We start from the raw sequence: 18661 nt of genomic DNA, 5'->3' as shown, positions 1-18661 counted from the left end.
TTTGCTAGCGCAGCTATGTATAACTAAATGTCGTTCTGTACGTTGTCTTACGCATTAGTTCGGTAAGTCGTTCACAGAAAACTGGGAAAACTCCAATTGAAATACGAAACACTTCATTTTCATGAGTAAACTTTCCGTATGCTGATCAAAGTGGCCACTCATAATGCTTCCCATTTTATATTGACTTCATTTCATTTATATTGTAACCTAATTAATTAATCCACATTTCTCTCCGACAAAATTCGCATCTAACTTTTCTACAATAAAAGCGACATTCCATGACACACTCCCTATATAATTTAATAATGCGATGTGTATAACACACACCGTCTTCGCGTTTACTATACCTTTTTCAATGTAAATATCAAAATGTTTGCATAGAAAATTTTGTATATAAAATTTCATCCCATTCAATAAGAAAATACACTTCAATTTTCGTTTAAGGCAAGCAACATCATATCGGTTCGGAGAGAGAGAAGCGGCACTCATCATATCAGAAAATTGTGAGAATAATTTTCTGAAGGGAAATTTCATTTCCCGTACATTAAGTTTATTTTCTATTGGCGAAATAAATTTAATTTTTCACTGAAGTTAAATAAATGATGTATTCTTATACAGTAGGGTCATCGACAGTCTTTACTATCTAGCTGCGACGACGGTTTCCGTTTTTTTTTTATCTTTTTGTAAATTCAATTTTTCGTTTATTCAGTTACAGTCATACAAATCGTCACTTATTAAGTTGTAAGCTCGATTACGTTTTAGATGTTGATAAAGTGTACTGAGATGAGCATGATGAATACAAAATTATTCGATTTAACCAAAGGCTCTATAGAGGTCGTCAGCCAATAACGATAATTCAAACAATAACAATAATATCCAAACACAAACGATAATTTCCAACAATAATGACCTGTCAGAAAAAGGAGCAATTGTGAATGAGTCTAGACGTACAGATGTGTACCGTTCACTTCGGACTTTAATTCAAAATTTTGGTGGTGCATAGGTTCAAATGCAAACTAGATTCAAAATTTTGGTGGCGAAAGACGTTTTTCGAAATAGATTGAAAATCTTTTTTTGTCCATTATTTCTAATAAGACGAGGGTAGCCTTAGTGTATATTTCGGCAACCACACATCGTGGAGAATCCAAAGTGGTGTCAAAATGAAGGTATTGGAGTTAAATGCAGAAAAAGAAATTTTATTGGAAGGTCTAGCGTGCCTGACAAGTCGTTGAACAAATGTTTTTTGTATTTGGTAATGCGGCAATTTGACATAAATGTCAGACCGAAGCCTTATGAGGGACTGATATGCGTGTGGGTTCTCAGTCTAACAGGATGTTTCTTCTAAATGAAAGACAAGTATTTAAGGGTCTTCAATAACAATTTGTAATAGTAAAATGACAATTATAGTTCACAGTGCAGTTCAGTTAATTTCATTCAGAGGAATCACATAAAGGAATTTGAATCCTCGAAGATAAAAGATAAAAAACGCAAACGAAAATGATTTTAATTATTTTTGCTGATGAGCTTCGTCAACAAGTCGAGCATCTGTTTCCGCTCTTCTGCCTCAGCCTCCGCTTTGAGACGCTGAATTTGAAGCTCTTCCTTTCTATTTTGGACCTCCGCCTCGTGAATTTTTATTTTCTGTTCATTTTCTGCAATGGTCTTTAGACGGAGAATTTCGATTTCGTTCTCTTTATTTTTAACCTCCATTTCTCGAATTCGAATCTCCTCCTTCCGATAAAGCATTTCTCTCTGAAAACAAATAGAATGTACAATTTGCAGTACGAGCATGATTTTCATGTACCTCCGATTTTCTATCAAGATATCCGACCAGATCCTTTTTTGGATTCGAAAAACGATTACTTTGTGAATTGTTTTTCGGAGACGCCACAGTTGATGGTGCATTACCCACGCCTGATACAGAATTCAAGGGCCGATTGCCTGCGGTCGATACAGGAGTCAAGGGACGATTTCCTGCGGTCGAAGCAGTAGTCAAAGGCTGACTTCCTCCAGTTGATACAGAATTCAAGGGTCGATTTCTTGCGGTCAAAGCAGTAGTCAAGGGCCGATTTCCTGCGGTCGAAGCAGTTGTCAAGGGCTGACTTCCTCCAGTTGATACAGGAGTCAAGGGTCGATTTCTTGCGGTCAAAGCAGTAGTCAAGGGCCGATTTCCTGTGGTCGAAGCAGTTGTTAAGGGCCGATTTCCTGCGGTCGATACAGGAGTCCATGGTCGATTTCCTGCGGCCGAAGCAGTAGTCAATGGCCGATTTCCTGCGATCGATACAGGAGCCATGTGTCGATTTCCTGCGGTCGATACAGGAGTCCATGGTCGATTTCCTGTGGTCGAAGCAGTTGTCAAGGGCCGATTTCCTGCGGTTGATACTCCTGTCAATGGTTGATTTCTAACGGACGATTTCGTGGACAATGGTCGATTTACTGCGGTCGATACCGTAGTCGATGGCTGTCTTCCTACTGTTAACACCGTATTCGAAGAATTTACTGTTGTCGTGAGCGTTTCGCCGTAGTCGTCGCTTAAATCAATGGCCTTAAAAAACGAAATCGACGTAAGAACGACGTAAGAAACTGCGGCATTCAAAAATAAAATGAACTGGAGTAATACCATCGAATCCGAAATTTCAAGTGGAACTGAGTACCGATGATCGTGTGAAGTACTTGGTACATCCATCCAAGACTGATTTGCCTGTTGCTCACTTGCACGTACACTCTGTCCAGTACTATCAATGTCAGCCAAAATTTCAATTGGAACTGAGTACCGATGATCGTGTGAAGTACTTGGTTCATCCATCCAAGACTGATTTGCCTGTTCATGTCTTGCACGTACACTCTGTACAGTACTATCAATGTCATCCAAAATTTCAATTGGAACTGAGTACCGATGATCGTTTGAAGTACTTGGAACATCCATCCAAGACTGATTTGGCTGTTGCTCACTTGCACGTACACTCTGTCCTGTACTATCAATGTCATCCAAGTCGATAATCTTTAAGAACAGACAATTATGATCTAAAAACTAACTTTAAATGTCAAAGAAGTTATACCGGCGCTTCCAGTTCTATTTCCAATGCACATTGACGAAGCATTTCCTCTTCTTCTGCCAGCGACATGTTATGGTCGCTGAAAAATCTGTTGACGTTTGTAATAACATTTGATTCATCATCATTACGAGATCCTCGATTCAATGTAGAGCCACTAGCGCCAGATGATCGTGAATATTTCCGATGAATATAGTCGTCGTCATCGGAATCGGAGGAAATACATTTCAGGGCTTCATCTCGGATCGATTCGCCCTCTGTACGAATTCTCTTGCCGTACAAAGACGAGTATGTTTCCTCTGGCCGTGTTGAAGCCATTTCGTTAATGGCAATTAAGAGCTTCTTCACTTCCGTTAGTGTGTCCTCGGTTGCACCAGAACTATGACATGCAAGGCTGTAGACGAAAGTTACGAAGTAGAAGAATTTAATTTGACTTGCGATCGCAGGATTATGCCCTCGTCTTTCCGGTGCTTCTTCAACAGCTCATTCACCCTTTCTCTGCAACTCCTCTCCGTAACCTTCATCTTCAGGTGACCCGTCCGTAGCACACCAGCTATATCCTCCCATATTGCTTTTGGCTTTTTAAACGAAAAAGGATTCTTCTCTTGCACTTCGAGCAAGAGCAAATAGTCGTATTCGATATTCCGACTCCACACAAAACGAACTAACTGATCTTCACTTCTTTTTCTCATTCTCAATCAAAACTTGCACTTAATAAACAGTAGGAATATTTTGTGAATGATTGCAACACGTTTACGCGGTTTGACAATTGAACAATACGATTGCTTGTAATACAATGAATCATTGATGCCTTTTCAATCGAAAGAGTAGTTTCTATATTTCAAATTTATGAATGAGAAGGCTTTGAGGCTACGTTTCTGAAAACGTCTGACGTATTTCACACGGCGAAGTGCAATTGATTAAAATATTTAATTAAAGATACATTTTTGACCTGAAGACGCAGTGAAAAAAAATATGGACACGGACGCAGTTGACCTAATTCTTGCATTTCAAGATGATAGTGGTAGAAAGGCCCTTGATTCAATCGATATTATTCTTGCGTTAGAGGGAGAAGATGACGAAGATGTAGCAGTGGCCGATTTTATTTTAAACACTAAGAATCGAGTGTATCATTACTTGGAAAAAGAGCCTGGAACATTTAATTTAGCAGACCTTGGTGACTCGTACTGCCACACTCATTTCCGCTTCTACAAGGACGACATTACGAGATTAATTTCTGCTTTGGGAATTCCAAACCAAATTTCTTTAGATACTCGAGTTAAGGTATCTGGAGAAGAAGCACTCTGTATTCTTCTGCATCGTCTCTCTTATCCGAAAAGGTACTTCGTTTTTCATTGTACATTATTAGTCTCAATCTTATTAATGCTTGTCTTAGATATGCCGATCAAATGAAATTTTTCCCGAGAGGGCGCAGTGCATTGAGCGGAATTTTCAATTTTATGGTCGATTTTATATCGAAAGGAAAAGGACGTCTTCTGAAAAGTTTCGATCATACATTCCTATCTCAGGATAAAATAGAGGAGTTATGTAGTAGTATAGCTGCTATGGGATCACCTTACAAACGCTGTTTCGGATTCATTGACGGAACAGTCAGAGCAGTGTGTCGACCCATTGACGATCAGAGAGAGGTCCATTTGCTACATTTTTTCAAAAATCGATGTTTTAACTTTCTCTTTTACCAGGCAAAAGTTGACCGATTTTTAAACGTTGGATTCGTTCCTTACATCCGCCGCTTATACAATGACAACAAATGAATGAGGGTGATATGGATTTTCATTGTGCGCGAAATTTTTGAAAACGCAAATAATTTTTGTGGAATTATTTATTATTATTTTTTTTTAAAACAAAATAAGTAAAACGTCGATGAAAGATCAAATATATATCACCATAAATACCTAAAACCTGAAATACATTAAAAAAATAAAATTAAAAAAATTTTCAAAAAAATCGCTTCATTTTATTTAGTTTTTTACAAAACGTTTTTTTTACAAGAAATAAAGCGTTTACAAAATATAAAATATCTCGTTCATATTTTCCGACGTATCGAATGTAGCCATTACACTCGCAGCATTGTTTCTTTGAATGGCTAAACTTATCCGTTGTTTTAGATACGTCTTTGATTTTCTTTCTCCCGTTGCTTGTGATATTTTTTTGCCTAGTTTGTTGATAAAATCTATCGCCTCTAAACACCATACCCCCAAAGTTTCCACAGCAAATGGAAGGATCAAGAAGTTTTGCTCCAGTAGTCCTTTGTATTTTCGATGTTTATTTTTTGCTGCTAATTCTGCGACCGACCCACTTTTAGAAGATGACATATTCAAATAAGATGGTGCAAGTGTGTCGGAACATGTAGCATCCCAAACGAGCATTTGACCACGACTCCATGGCACAAGGGTTACTCCGTCAACTCTCTTCCCATCATCACGAAACATTCCTGATGGTTCTTTTCTCGAAGGAATGATAGCCGAATGGAGAGCTTTTTGTATGATTGTGTTCAGATCTGCATGAAGAGGTAGACGGCCTGCCCTTTTTGAACAGCTTAGTCCGTGTGTTCCATCGGTTGATACTATATCACCACAAATGCATTTGTGTGTTTTACAAATATCGGAACCGATACGAAGAGCTGTAGAGATTCGGAACGTGTTGTTGTCCAAAAACGTGCCAACGAATTTGGAAGGTAGAGCTGACAGCCATGCATTTGACTCGTTGTGTAAAGATGCTAGGTGTCTTGCCTTGTCTTTATTCGATTGAAAATTGAATGATTCCATTTTGTCTGACATAAGTAAATTATCCCATTCATTTTGATAAATCTTTACATCTGGAAGTGATTCGGACACTAGCGATTCATTTAGGGCGTCGGTATAATCGGCTATCATTGTCTCATCGGATATATTTGGCAACATGAGTGTGACGAGATTAATAACTGAATTAATTGAGCTCAAAAATGCAGGAAGTGCAATGTCCTCACATTTTCTAATTCCCATTCCTCCAAAGCGAATCGGCATTGAAACCTTGGACCATTTCTCATCGTTCAAACGGCAATTGGTTATTGATTCGAATGTTTGTTTGACGTCGTCATCGATCGATTTCAAATGATTATTGTGACGGAAGCACGAGCTCGTACGAAGCAAATACGTCAACCTTGGGACTGTGAAGCATGTTTTAAGTAGGAAATATGCTGTGTGGCAATTTAGATGGTCCAATCGCTCAAACATCACTTTCAACTCATTGTGCTTCTTTAAAATAAGTTTTCCTTCTGATCCCTCAGAAATTGGTGCTCCCAAAAGTTCCAAATCATCGGTTACAATTTTGATACCAGCAGATATTGCTTCGAAATCTTGAACTACTGATTCGATCCGATCACCACAGAAAAACAACTCACATTTTGAAGGGTTGATCTCCAAACCGATGTTACGACATTCCTCTATTATTAATTTCAAATCATTCAGAACTGTATCCGGGTGTCCTCCTAATGTGCCATCATCTAAATACCATATGTTTAACTCTGATAACAAATTTTCAATAATCGGTTGAATTATTAATGAAAAAGCCAAAGGTCAACAAGGGTCGCCTTGTTGTGCTCCAACTTCTGACATTATCTGATCGTTTCCGAAGAATAGAATTGATGGTGATGAGTAGCATTGCCACATGAACGGATATATTGATGGTGACTTCAATCTGATGTTTTTCAACATTTCGTCTCTCTCCACGCTGTTAAAGGCATTTTTGAAATCGATCTTAAGGATTACATTTCTACTTCCTTTATTGTTTTTGATGTACGTTCGGCAAGCATGTACGGCTGCTTCACAACCGCCCTTGATCGAAAAACCGTTTTTCTTAGGTTTTAGATATGAGCCAGTTGGTTCTCGTACTTCTTTGCAAGCGACTCTTGCTGTTAGTCTTCTATATGTCGATCCTACTGCAATCGGTCGTATTCCTTTGTCTTTTTATGTCAACGCAATCAATCTGGCTCCATATAGGATTGTGCAAGTGTCTTTGTTCACCTTGCCTGAGAGCATTAAATTAGTCAATTTAGTAAGTGAACCGATTAATTTCTTTCCAGCATCGCCATTGGTGGTAGCGGTTAGGTCCTTTAGGTGTTGTGGACTGATTCCATCAATTCCGGCTGCTGATCCGTTATGGAATAAAGATATATGTGTAAGCAAAATTTCTTCTGTAGTTGTCATTGCTATTGTTGTTTCGTCTGGCTCCTTTGGAAAAATCAATTGTCTAGATGGTTGTGGATGTTTTTCTTTCAGCAGATTGTATGTAACTTCGTCATCCTTAGCCAATGAATCCGTAGACAGTAGCAATTTAACCGCACCACGCACATCGCCTTCAGAAACTTTAGCTTCTACTCGTGAACTCAATGATAATCTTTGCGGATTATGACTTGGGTGATCGTCAATGTTTGGATCGTTTAAATTTTTGATGTTTTGTTTCATCAATCTGGCTAATGATTCTGATTTTGATTTTCGGATTGGTATCTGGAACGCTCGATATGCAAAACAAAGTAAATCTTCCCATGCTTTCAAGTTGTTATTCATCACGCAAATATCAATTAATCTTGCCAGTTCATAGGCCCCAGTAATACGAGACGACTTTGGTATTCTCTTGATAACTCGAATATTCCTATTGAAACGTGCGAGAGTCGACTCGATGTTGGCTATCGAAACATCACCGGTATTGGTCAAATCGTCAATAGAAACATTTTCAATGAAAGCGATATCTTTGTGCTTTCGACTGTGATGTATCTTTAGCCCTCTGTTGCCGTTATACAAGTTTCTTGAGTTCTTAGGACAGTGTGGACATTTTTTCAAATTTTCTATGTTATCCATAATTTGAGTTTTGGAAACATCCAAAAAAATTATTTGCGTTTTCAAAAATTTCGCGCACAATAAAAATCCATATCACCCTCATTCATTTGTTGTCATTGTATAAGCGGCGGATGTAAGGAATGAATCCGACGTTTAAAAATCGGTCAAATTTTGCCTGGTATAGAGCCTTTGATTTAACAGATATTTTATAAAATTCTCAACTGTCGGATAAAAAATTGTTCAGACTTGGCAAAAGGCAAAAAATACCATCATCGACGACTTCATCAATTCTTCCATATGGATTGAAATGATTTGCTTTAATTCAACGCACTGCTCCTAGCATGAACATAAGAAATGTTTAGAGGCTGATGAAGTCACAGTAGGCACTGCAATTCTTTCGTAAAGATAATGACTTGCTTTCATTGTATGAGTTAAAACACGTCACAAATGCCTCCAAATTGGGCTAGGAGCAGTGCGTTGTTTAATTACAAACTAAATGCTATGGGGGAGTTGAGCTAGTGGAAGAGTTGCAAATTTTAAATTCATTATTCAACTTTCAGTTATAGTTCTCTCTCTGACAACAAAGACTGTAACTCGTACCTATACGTATAGAGCCCTAAAAGTTGCGACACTAAAACAATAGTAGATTATTGACATATGAAGGGAAACTTATCGATGCTTCCCCTCATATGTCAATACGCTATTTTATTGAATAAGCGATTGATGTTAATCGTTGAATATCGCTGCCAAAGTGAGTAGATTTTTCCAGCTGCCAATGTCTTTGACTACTCACATATCTAAGAATTTCCATAACAGAATATTGGCCTAACTCCATTCTCGAATTATCAAATACGTAGAAATTTCATTCGTACGTTTATATATGCATTCACATTGGTATCCGTTTTCTGACAGTGCATTATCGTTCGTTTTAATGTTTGTGGGAGAAATTAGCGTTTACAGTAAATAACTAAAAGCTAACGTTCTCTATTATCTGTTCATCATAGTACATTACTTAACTTACCACTAGGACCACAGACAGGCCTTTGAGAATTTTTTTTAGATTTTCTCGATGTTTTCTAGATTTCTGTATGTATGTGCTATAGTATTGTGAGTGAATACACATGAAATTATTTGTCGTCTACATTTTTCTTCTATTTGCTCTTCCTTGCTGTTCATAGTGCTATATGGAATGGAAAGCAAGGACTATTTTTGGACATTATGTCGTTTTGTTCCACTCTCTATTATTTTCTCAAGTCTTGTTTTTCCCATGAGGCGTACAATAGTTTTCTTCCCCTTTGCAACTGTCACTTTGTTTTGATTTTGATAGACTGTGAAACAAATTCATGTGTTTGTGTCGATAACAACGGTTTTCATGATTTTTGGCGAAAAGTTTTTCACGAAAATTTTAAAAAATCGGGAAAATTTGAGAGAATTCGATAAAATATTTTCGCGAATATCGGCCTTGCCACTCTCGGATGAAATAGTTACGAGACTTTTCAACTTTTATCCCGAGTTTTGTAATGGATTTTATATTCTTTTGTTTTCCCTACCGGGGAAAGTAGCTTATTACACACCTAAGGAAAACAAGAAATTTGGTTTAGGTTTCAAAAGCATGTAATAGTATTTTACAAGTCTCGTTTTCGTGTGTCAATTGACTTTGGCTAATTCACACGAAAACTCCTTTTCATATTTTATCACGAGTTATGTAATGGATTTTACATGCTGAGCGTGTCGAAAGAAGTGCTTGAAACATGAAAAAATGTTTTCGACACATGTAGCACGTAAAATCCATTACATAACTCGGGATAAAAGTTGAAAAGTCTTGTTTTCGTGTGGTTGTTGACCTTGGCTTCGCGTCGGATTAACAAAATTCACACGAAAACTCTACCTACTTTTCAACTTTTTACCCCGTGTTATGTAAATAACTATTCCTCACTCAGTATTAATATAAAGTCTAAGTAGCTAATTCACTTCATTCCTCAGACGGTTCATAGAATTTTTAAGTTGCAAATAAAAAAGCCCTTCCTCCGAATGTGAGTGTATGTACGTTTAGTATACATAACAGTGTCTCAGGATAGCCGGATAATAATAATGTCTCTTCAACTACAACTCAAACTCATCAAAAATTGTTTTCATTCCACAGAAATAATTCGAGTTCAGTTAATTCAAGCAAGTAAATTAATGACAATAAATAAAAATAAAAAATATTTTATTTTTACCCCGTAAAAAAAGTCATTATACCAGCACGATCCCTATTGAAAGTTTTCCCGTTTAAATTCATTAGAGGAAAATAATAATTCATATAAGAGCCCAGAGCAAATAATTAACGAAATGTAACATTATGTTTTGTGGTTGAATTGCATTCAATATTTGAAGTGGTTAGAAAGTTTCTTTTAACATTGAAAAATGTTGTGTTTTTTATTCGTAATGTTTGTGTACCGTACCGTATATATAGATGTATGTGCTGTGTGTTCACATTTTTTTTACTTCCTTGCTTGTTCAGATGAGGATTCCTCTGTGTAATATAGAAACAAAATTAAATTTTATAGAAACGAAAAAATTAAAAAATATTTTAAGTTTACAAGCAAAGCCATTCACCGACATTTTCACAGACTTTGTTCGCTCAATTTTTTTTTATGAATGCTGAGACTGAATGCTACAAGGGTTTTTCATTCGTCTTTCATTTACTTATTTGGCTTCGAAATTTCATTCGAAGAAAGTAAAATGAAAGTACCGCAGAATGAATTTAGGACCTTCCCATTTTACATGAGTTTGAAAATGTTTGATATTTCCATTCAATGTTCGCTACAAAAGACACTGGTTTACACAGAGTTAGGAGGGATTTAATCAAATGACCAGTCAATATTTTTACAACATAGTGTGGAACGAACATCTTACATTAGAGATGAGTGGGCATAGCACATACTTTCTGCCCACAGTCTATCTTAGGATAAAAAGCTCACCCACAGACCGATGTCCAGGAATAAAATTCTGAGGCCCAGTCCACAAACTTTCTTTACACATATCGTCGTGTTTAGATGCATCAGGTTTACACTCGGGTGTATTTACAGAAGAATTAAGAGGTTTAAGTAGTTGTTGAACATGATTCCGTCAATCGGCTTGGAGCCCATCTCATTTCCAACGAACTATAAGCACATAATGCCCGTACCACAATGCCGTTTTTGCGGGCGGCCCACTCATCTCTACCTTAATGTCACCCTATATACTCAAGTACTGTAACAATATAGGTTATCTTACATATATGCGCATAGAATCTCAGGCTATCACAGTAGTTTGATTTGATATGTTCTTTCCACTGAAAGGGTCGATCATATTTCGATAAACTAAACTTTTTTGTGGTAATGTTCGAACACCAGTGAGATCTTACAAAAACTATTTTTACATCTCAGTGATTCACGACGATTAAATCTGCTACTTCTATTGTTGGATACCAAATGTTATTTTTGTTGTTTGTGTTATTTGCATTAAAAGACCACCTTTTTCTGCCGAAACTTGTGGTCCAACAGCACACACGTCAAGAAGAATTGATCACTGGTTCATAACAAACACAAACACATTTGTTCATAACACCACTTTACACTTTACTTTAGGATTTGTTGTTCGGACGCTATATACAAAGGACCACTTGCATGTTTTTCGAAATTAAGTGGAAAAATTCATTCAACCACTGTTACTCTATAGAGTTTGTGTTGCTTATAGTGAGGCTGTTTACTTGACAGAAGTGCATAAATAGTGTATTACGTCCTTACTTGTAAGTGTGTTGTTTTGGCAAGTTTGAGCTATGCGGAACGAGTCGAAGGCGAGGAAAGTAAACACACAAGCGAAAAAAAAAACTTACAAGCAAGGACATAAGATCTTTTACATGTTTGTGTACGATAGGTGCATTTTCACTGTCAAAAACAGTGAAGAAGGTAAGTGTACCTTACCGTGCCTGTATAATAATAAATTTGTTCACCTGGAGTGACCTCTAGGTGTAGGATTTAAATTCGTTGATTTCAATAATTCAGTCGATTTTGTCAATTAAACACAACTCCAACCCAGATTTCTTACAGCAGAAATCACATTCCAAAACAACCCCCATGAATGTTCATCTGCGCTTCCAAATTACACTTTGTACAACCATAACCAAACCATTTTACCATTTTACAAATTGCTAAATCACAAACAATCCATAAAAGAAAATACCTTGTGGTAAACACACCTTTAGTGTTAGCAGCAATAACAAAACGTTTAGCAAGGGCATACAAGTGTGTAGCCTATATGAATGTGTGTAGTAGTAGTAGCAATTGATTGGGATTTTATCACCCGTTAAAGTGTATGTACGTTCATCCCCATCTTATATCGTTTATCTGAAATGTGAATTCTTTTCAAACAATTTTTTTTTATGGTCGATCGCATAAAAACGTCAACACAATTTATCCGAAGGAATAACATAACTGTTGTCAACCAATTCATCTCATTTTTTTTTACTTCTTGACGCGAACACTCATTGATTATTACTGCCATGACGAATAGTTTGTGATTTTCGGTGAAAAATGTAATAAAAATTTATTGCTTCAAACAATATAATTTACGCCTGATATTCACCCTCACCCACTCACTCGATATATACAGCTCTAGCAGTGTTATAAATATATTTCGAAACTTCCACGTCAAAACAAGGCAACATAAAAATATTATATTTGGTTTATTGGGGCGCCAACAAGTCGTTAAAGTTTACATCCGAATCGTATTTTCCAATAGATTGAGATTAGATTTTTACCTTTTCTTCAAGATTATTTTTCGTTGAATTTATTTTTATTGTTATGTTGTGATTTCATTGGATGGAGAAAATGAATGGGAAATGGGGAGAAGAATAACACCATATTTTTCTCTCCAGCGTATTCCTATTCGGTGGTGCCGGTGTGTAGTTCAAGGTTGTATCATATTTCTTATACATTTGTAGCGCATCCAATCAGGTAGAGAGGAAGTTTAACGCAAAAATCAAGCACCAGGAAATGGTAGACTTTTCTTCCATTGTGGGAACTTACTTTCTATTACCCTAAAGCTTCCCAAAATGAAAAGAACACCTTCAAAGGCCTTTGAGATCCCGGTAAATGCTGAAGTTCTTAATCCAGGAGGATACTGAACCATGGAGAATGATGGAATTTTAGGAATCAACCAACTACTACCTTCATCATCCCATTAGGCCAGAAGAAAATACAAAAAAACTGAGTTATCCATTAAAATCCCAGAGTTCTAGAACTGGAAAGATGCTGGACCATGTAGAGTGTTAGAATTTTAGGAACTAGGAAATCCTAAAAGTACCAGAGGAACCCCCAAAAAATTCAGGCACGTCCTTTAAAACTTTCAGTTCTCGAATTGGGAGCGGAAGAAAGAGGCCAGGACTATATACAGGATATACGGGTCTGTAGTTCTTCCTTATTTAACATGACAAATGTAGTTCTTTCAAGAAATCCCTGAGAAACCAAAAATATGTGACACTTCCAACGCTGTTCCTAGCTATATCCTATCAGGATAATAAGCTAGGATGTCAGGGATTATTGACGAATCATGAAATTTTGGGTGCTTTGTGCTGGAGAGCTTTTGAAATTTCCAAATCCATAACACAATCAAAAATTGCATTAAAAAGTCGCAAAATTCCAGAGTTCTGACTGGTGGACCCTCTGGACTCGACTGGGGACATCATATACAACAGAAACAACTTTCTGTATCATAACAGCAAGTTTCCTAACAAAATAAAAATTTAACTTTTGTGAAAATTTTGAAAATCCGCCACCGTTAAAGATAGGAACGAGTGTGATACCTTATTTCCGTAGAGAATTTCATGACGAACAAACCTTCTGAACATCGTTTCTTTGTAAAAATTAAATTTCACGAGTTATCTCATTTTGAAACTCAACTTTTTTTCTGACATTTCGGAAAAGCTCGGAAAAGTCCAATGAAAATGGAAAATTTGGAAAACCAAAGGGTGTTAAAAAAAACTTTGGACTTTACTCTTTCATTTGAGCTATATACAGCTATGGTAGGAGTCATGGCTTCACAATAATTCATCAAACGTACCTCTGCACCGTAAACTTTAAAGAGGTGTGAGGAGAAGTGGAGGGGCTAAAATTTTGGGCTCCACATCGCATTAGACTCTCGAAGTCCATATTTACCGATGGCCAAATTTTCAGACCTTTGTCACAAAATACACTATGCAATCGCTAAGAACCCACACTACTTTTTGAATGTCCCTTCGCTTTGTTTTGTGTTGTGATTAAAAAATTTTGTCGTTGTGTGTGTGGTAATGATATATTTCCGAATTTTCGTTCTTCGTGTGTACTAATTTACCCTATCGATGGATCTTTTGGGTTTGACACTTTATTACAGACTGATAGTCTTACTCTACGTTACATAAGCGAACGATACAGAATATCTTCGATATCGATACAAACAATTCAATAGAACAGAATACGATAAATCACTTCCCGATCCCGACAATTTCCATTAATGGACTATTTGGCTGTTCTCAGGCCCGCACCGGCCATAGTGGGCTTTCATACAAATTCATACTTAGAAATTTCAAACTTTGAATTTCGGTTCTATTTTCATTCATAAGTTTTGACATTACGCTCGAGTTAAATTTAATTGATCTTTAGTCTTCGTTAACACTGTACACACACAAACGGGGTTGTTGTATGATCCTCAGCGAAAACGGGTAATAGTTGTAAAGTACAAGTGTTGAGTTACCGTAGTGGGTGTTACTGTACTCGGAATTTCGAATCTCGAATTTTCCACCGACGAGCATAAGGAGCCATTGTCACGTCTATCTACTAGTTTTTCCATTGGATCTACAATTGAATGAATTTGAGTGAATCAAAATAAAATGTTCCGTCGTGTCTATTACCACTCGTCTTCTCACCGCACAAAAACTTCTTGTGTCTGCATTAACTCTAAAAACTTTTTCACCAAAAACCCATTGCGGTGTGAAGTAAATTATGTTGTCATGACACATTATATTCCGAAGACAAAACAAAAACGACAAAAAAATAACCCGAAAAATTTTTGGCGAAATTTTGTCATAATTTTCCATTCAGTTGAATCAAGACAAAACGTAATATTTCATTCTTCATACTTCATTAAATCTTTCACATTTATTCGTTACAGCATAATAGTTAGAACAGCCAACGCACTGCTCCTAGCATGAACATAAGAAATATTTGGAGGCTGATGAAGTCACAGTAGGCACTGCGTTTCTTTCGTAAAGATAGATGACTAGTTTTCGTTGTATGAGTTAAAACACACAATACAATCAATCTTAAGCGGTAGCTCTCATCACAAAAGCCTCCAAATTGGACATTTGTCAAAGGAGTGTTCATGCTAGTAGCAGTGCGTTGGAACAGCGCATTCCATCGCCTATATTATACGTATACAATATTGAAGAGAATGTTGTTAAGTGACTCGAAGGTAAATTTATTATGTTGCACAATTTCGTTTTATTTTTCGGGATGAAACGAGTGCGAGATGTATATCGAAAAAGTAAAAGACAAAAGGGAAGTTATATAAAAAGCTTAAAAGCTTTTCCCTAAATCGAAGAATGATAAAATAAAGTTTTCTAAACACATAACCACCACCAACGCTGGCATTACAACATAAATATGTATATAGAGCGTTAGTTTGAAAGATATCATTTTATAGAATTGTGTATACACACACAGTCGGGATAGAAACACGTCCCATATCTTATGCCTCTGCCATTTCGAATGAAAAAGATATTTTGGTTATCTACACATCCCGAAAAAAATACACCCAGAGAACGAGAGGAGAACTTGTAATAAATTCTATTAACGTCAGTTTTATTTGAAGTAGTTACACAAACGAAAACTTTGCCATTAGGCGGTGCTTTTATTTATTCCACAAAGATCTGTTTGTTTAGTTTTTCGGGTGTATGTCTTGTATTTTCGCTCTTTTCGTATTACATACATAAGTAATGTGAAAGCATAAGTTTTATAACTGGATTCGTTTTATTTTCTCGAGTCTCTGCTTTTTTGTACCCCTCTGCAACTGTTTCTATTTATATTTTAACGGAAAAAAATAGATAAAAAGAAAACAAAAACTTTGTGAATGAAAATAAACGAAAAATTGTTTAAACTCTTTCATTACGAATACGGTATAAAGTGCCGCAGCCAACAATGTCGTTCGGATTAAACTGAAAAATACTTTTTCTCGTACAAAAAATGACACCCTCAAAACTAGCTGTTAGTAAGAGAAAGAGCCGCGTGGATTACTTAATGAGGACTGACCAATGTTTTCCCATATTTTCTTAAATTTTCACACATTTACTTGATTTTTCAGTATTTTCGTTAACTTTTCCAAAATATTTTTTTTGGAAAATTTAGGAAAATTCGGGAAAATGACGGAAAATTTAGAAAGTTTTTCCTTATTTTTCTCAAAAATTTATTTTGATACATTTGAATTTTATTAGAAAATACGGAAAAGTTCAGAAAAATATTACAAAATTTAAGAAAATGTGAAATCGTTCACGATCTAGAGTTGGAACCGCATCCAAAAACCATTTTTACGTGAATGTTCACATCGGGTCAGGCAATTTTAGAAGCAAAACCTTTACCCGTTCATTCAAATCTGTCAGGTCAGGTGATTACTTTAGTCGCATTTCGTCTCATATTAGGTCAGGCCAAAACAGTTTCAAGACTTTTTAGACAAGGTTCTAATCCTGTGCGCTTCCGAGCTTTCTTAACACTTGTATCCGCTTGCCGTGGTAAAAAGTCAACTGAAGTCAAGTATATCATTGCTACATTGCAATGACCATAGTTGTAACTTGAGAATTTATTCATTGACTACTGTCCAACAAAAGTATATTGGGGCTTAACTATCAATGTATGAAGTCATTGAAATCATAAGGACACATTCAAAAGGACCTTTACAGTCATTGGTTTTGAATATAATGTCTTCCTGCTTTTCTTTTGTGGTACCAACCTGCTTTTGAAACAATTCCCTATTTTCTCCTCCGGTAAAGAAGTAACTATTTTCACCCAAAGGGGTGTTGGGGTACAGAAAAATGGACGTGTATTTTGATAAGTGGTGGGGGTATAAAAAATCGGAAATTCGGACGGCCTTTTTGCATGACGTAATATGAATACGATTCCATTGTCCTTTGAATCTCAAACAACATTGAATTATTTTGGTGTAGAAACTTCTTGTAAATAACTTTGAGGCACCATTCCTTCCGTTTCTGTTTCAAGATAGCAAAAAAAAAAAACTTTCACGCTGTCATATCACATCATTTAATGTAACTGTTTCAGCACTAAGTTCTTTTTCATTTCCACGCATTTACATCTCATAGTTTCATTTCCCGCAGAACAAGACGTAACCTGACTAAACTAATAACGTAAAACCCCGTAAACCAAATGCAAATGGGTTTGTGGAAAGATTTCGTTTTGGCAGAGCCGCGAGACAGCGAGTAGGTATCTGTTTTTCTGTTATGCCCAACAGATGAATTTATATTTTCCATTTTAAAATGAGATTCATTGAAACAGACTGCAAGTAAATAATAAGAGGAAACGCGAACGAAGAAACGAACAGCATCGGATGATGAAAGCTTTGAAAGTTTTGTAAATTATGTTTTAAATTATTAAAACATAAATTATGCAAAGTGGCGTTTCAGTGAACTTATGAATATGATGAAATTATAAATGAAATATTGTGTACGAATTTCCGCGATATTCGAATTACCGTCGAATATATTCGATGCTCTTACACAGATCGGTAGACGCATCCCCGATATGATAGCTGATATTGACACAACAAAATTTGAATACAAAATGCGATTTGTCTGATTGGTGCAGTATCGTTGCTCTGACAGCCAGATGTGGAAGCCGTTTCCTTAAGTCAGAAAACCACTTCTTTCTTTTAATTTTTCGCGGACGGAAGGTAAATTATCGATCCGTTTACCACTGTTGTGTGTTTACGATAGATTGAAAACAAAATCTTTTACTTCATTTGTTTAACAATTCACTTTGCTATAAGATACCACAATAGCCAGAGCTTTTGCTTGTTATTGTCCTCGATGTCAATTTGTCATATGACTTATGTGACCGTAAGAGGTGCTTTGAAGCTTTGATTCAATAATTTTTTAGTGGACGCCAAGGCGCTTGCATTCTGGATCGACTAAAATGTTCCGGCGGTGACTAGAACGGTGGCTCGTAAGTCTGGCAACATCTTTGTGAAATCACCTTATTGTATATGATATTGCTTTCAAGCTGTGTGGTGCAATGGAACTCCATTTCTACAAAATTTTGAATTGATTTCCTAGAAGTTCTGTATCTCAATTGGTTTCAATAATCATCGGTTGTAAGATTTAAATTTATTACTTGGGTTGGGGGTGCAAAGTTTCAATTCAATTGCTACACGCGAAAATTTCTTCGTGGAAATACTGTGTATCGTTGACGTGTACAAAACGTCTTACTACTGTTAAAGGAGAGTTTAGCCCAGTGATGTGAGCAAAATTATCGTATCGACTGTTTTGATTGTAAATTTATGGCAGAGCGTAGTAGTTTGTTTTGATTAGAATTCATTTACTAAGAATTTTGGGATTATGTATGCTTGTTTGGCAGAAAAGATCAATCAGATGAGTGTGTGTGTCTATCTGGGTGTGAACAATTTTCTTTATTGGCGATTATAGAGTTTAATGACGATAACAAAATTGCCAAATGAATTTTCTTCCAAGCTAATCATCCTGAGGAGCTA

Source organism: Bradysia coprophila, unplaced genomic scaffold (assembly GCF_014529535.1).
Source record: "Bradysia coprophila strain Holo2 unplaced genomic scaffold, BU_Bcop_v1 contig_297, whole genome shotgun sequence".
In the NCBI taxonomy this organism is placed as follows: Eukaryota; Metazoa; Arthropoda; class Insecta; order Diptera; family Sciaridae; genus Bradysia; species Bradysia coprophila.
The sequence above is the reverse complement of the archived record's forward strand: the minus strand, read 5'-3'. Positions refer to the sequence as shown.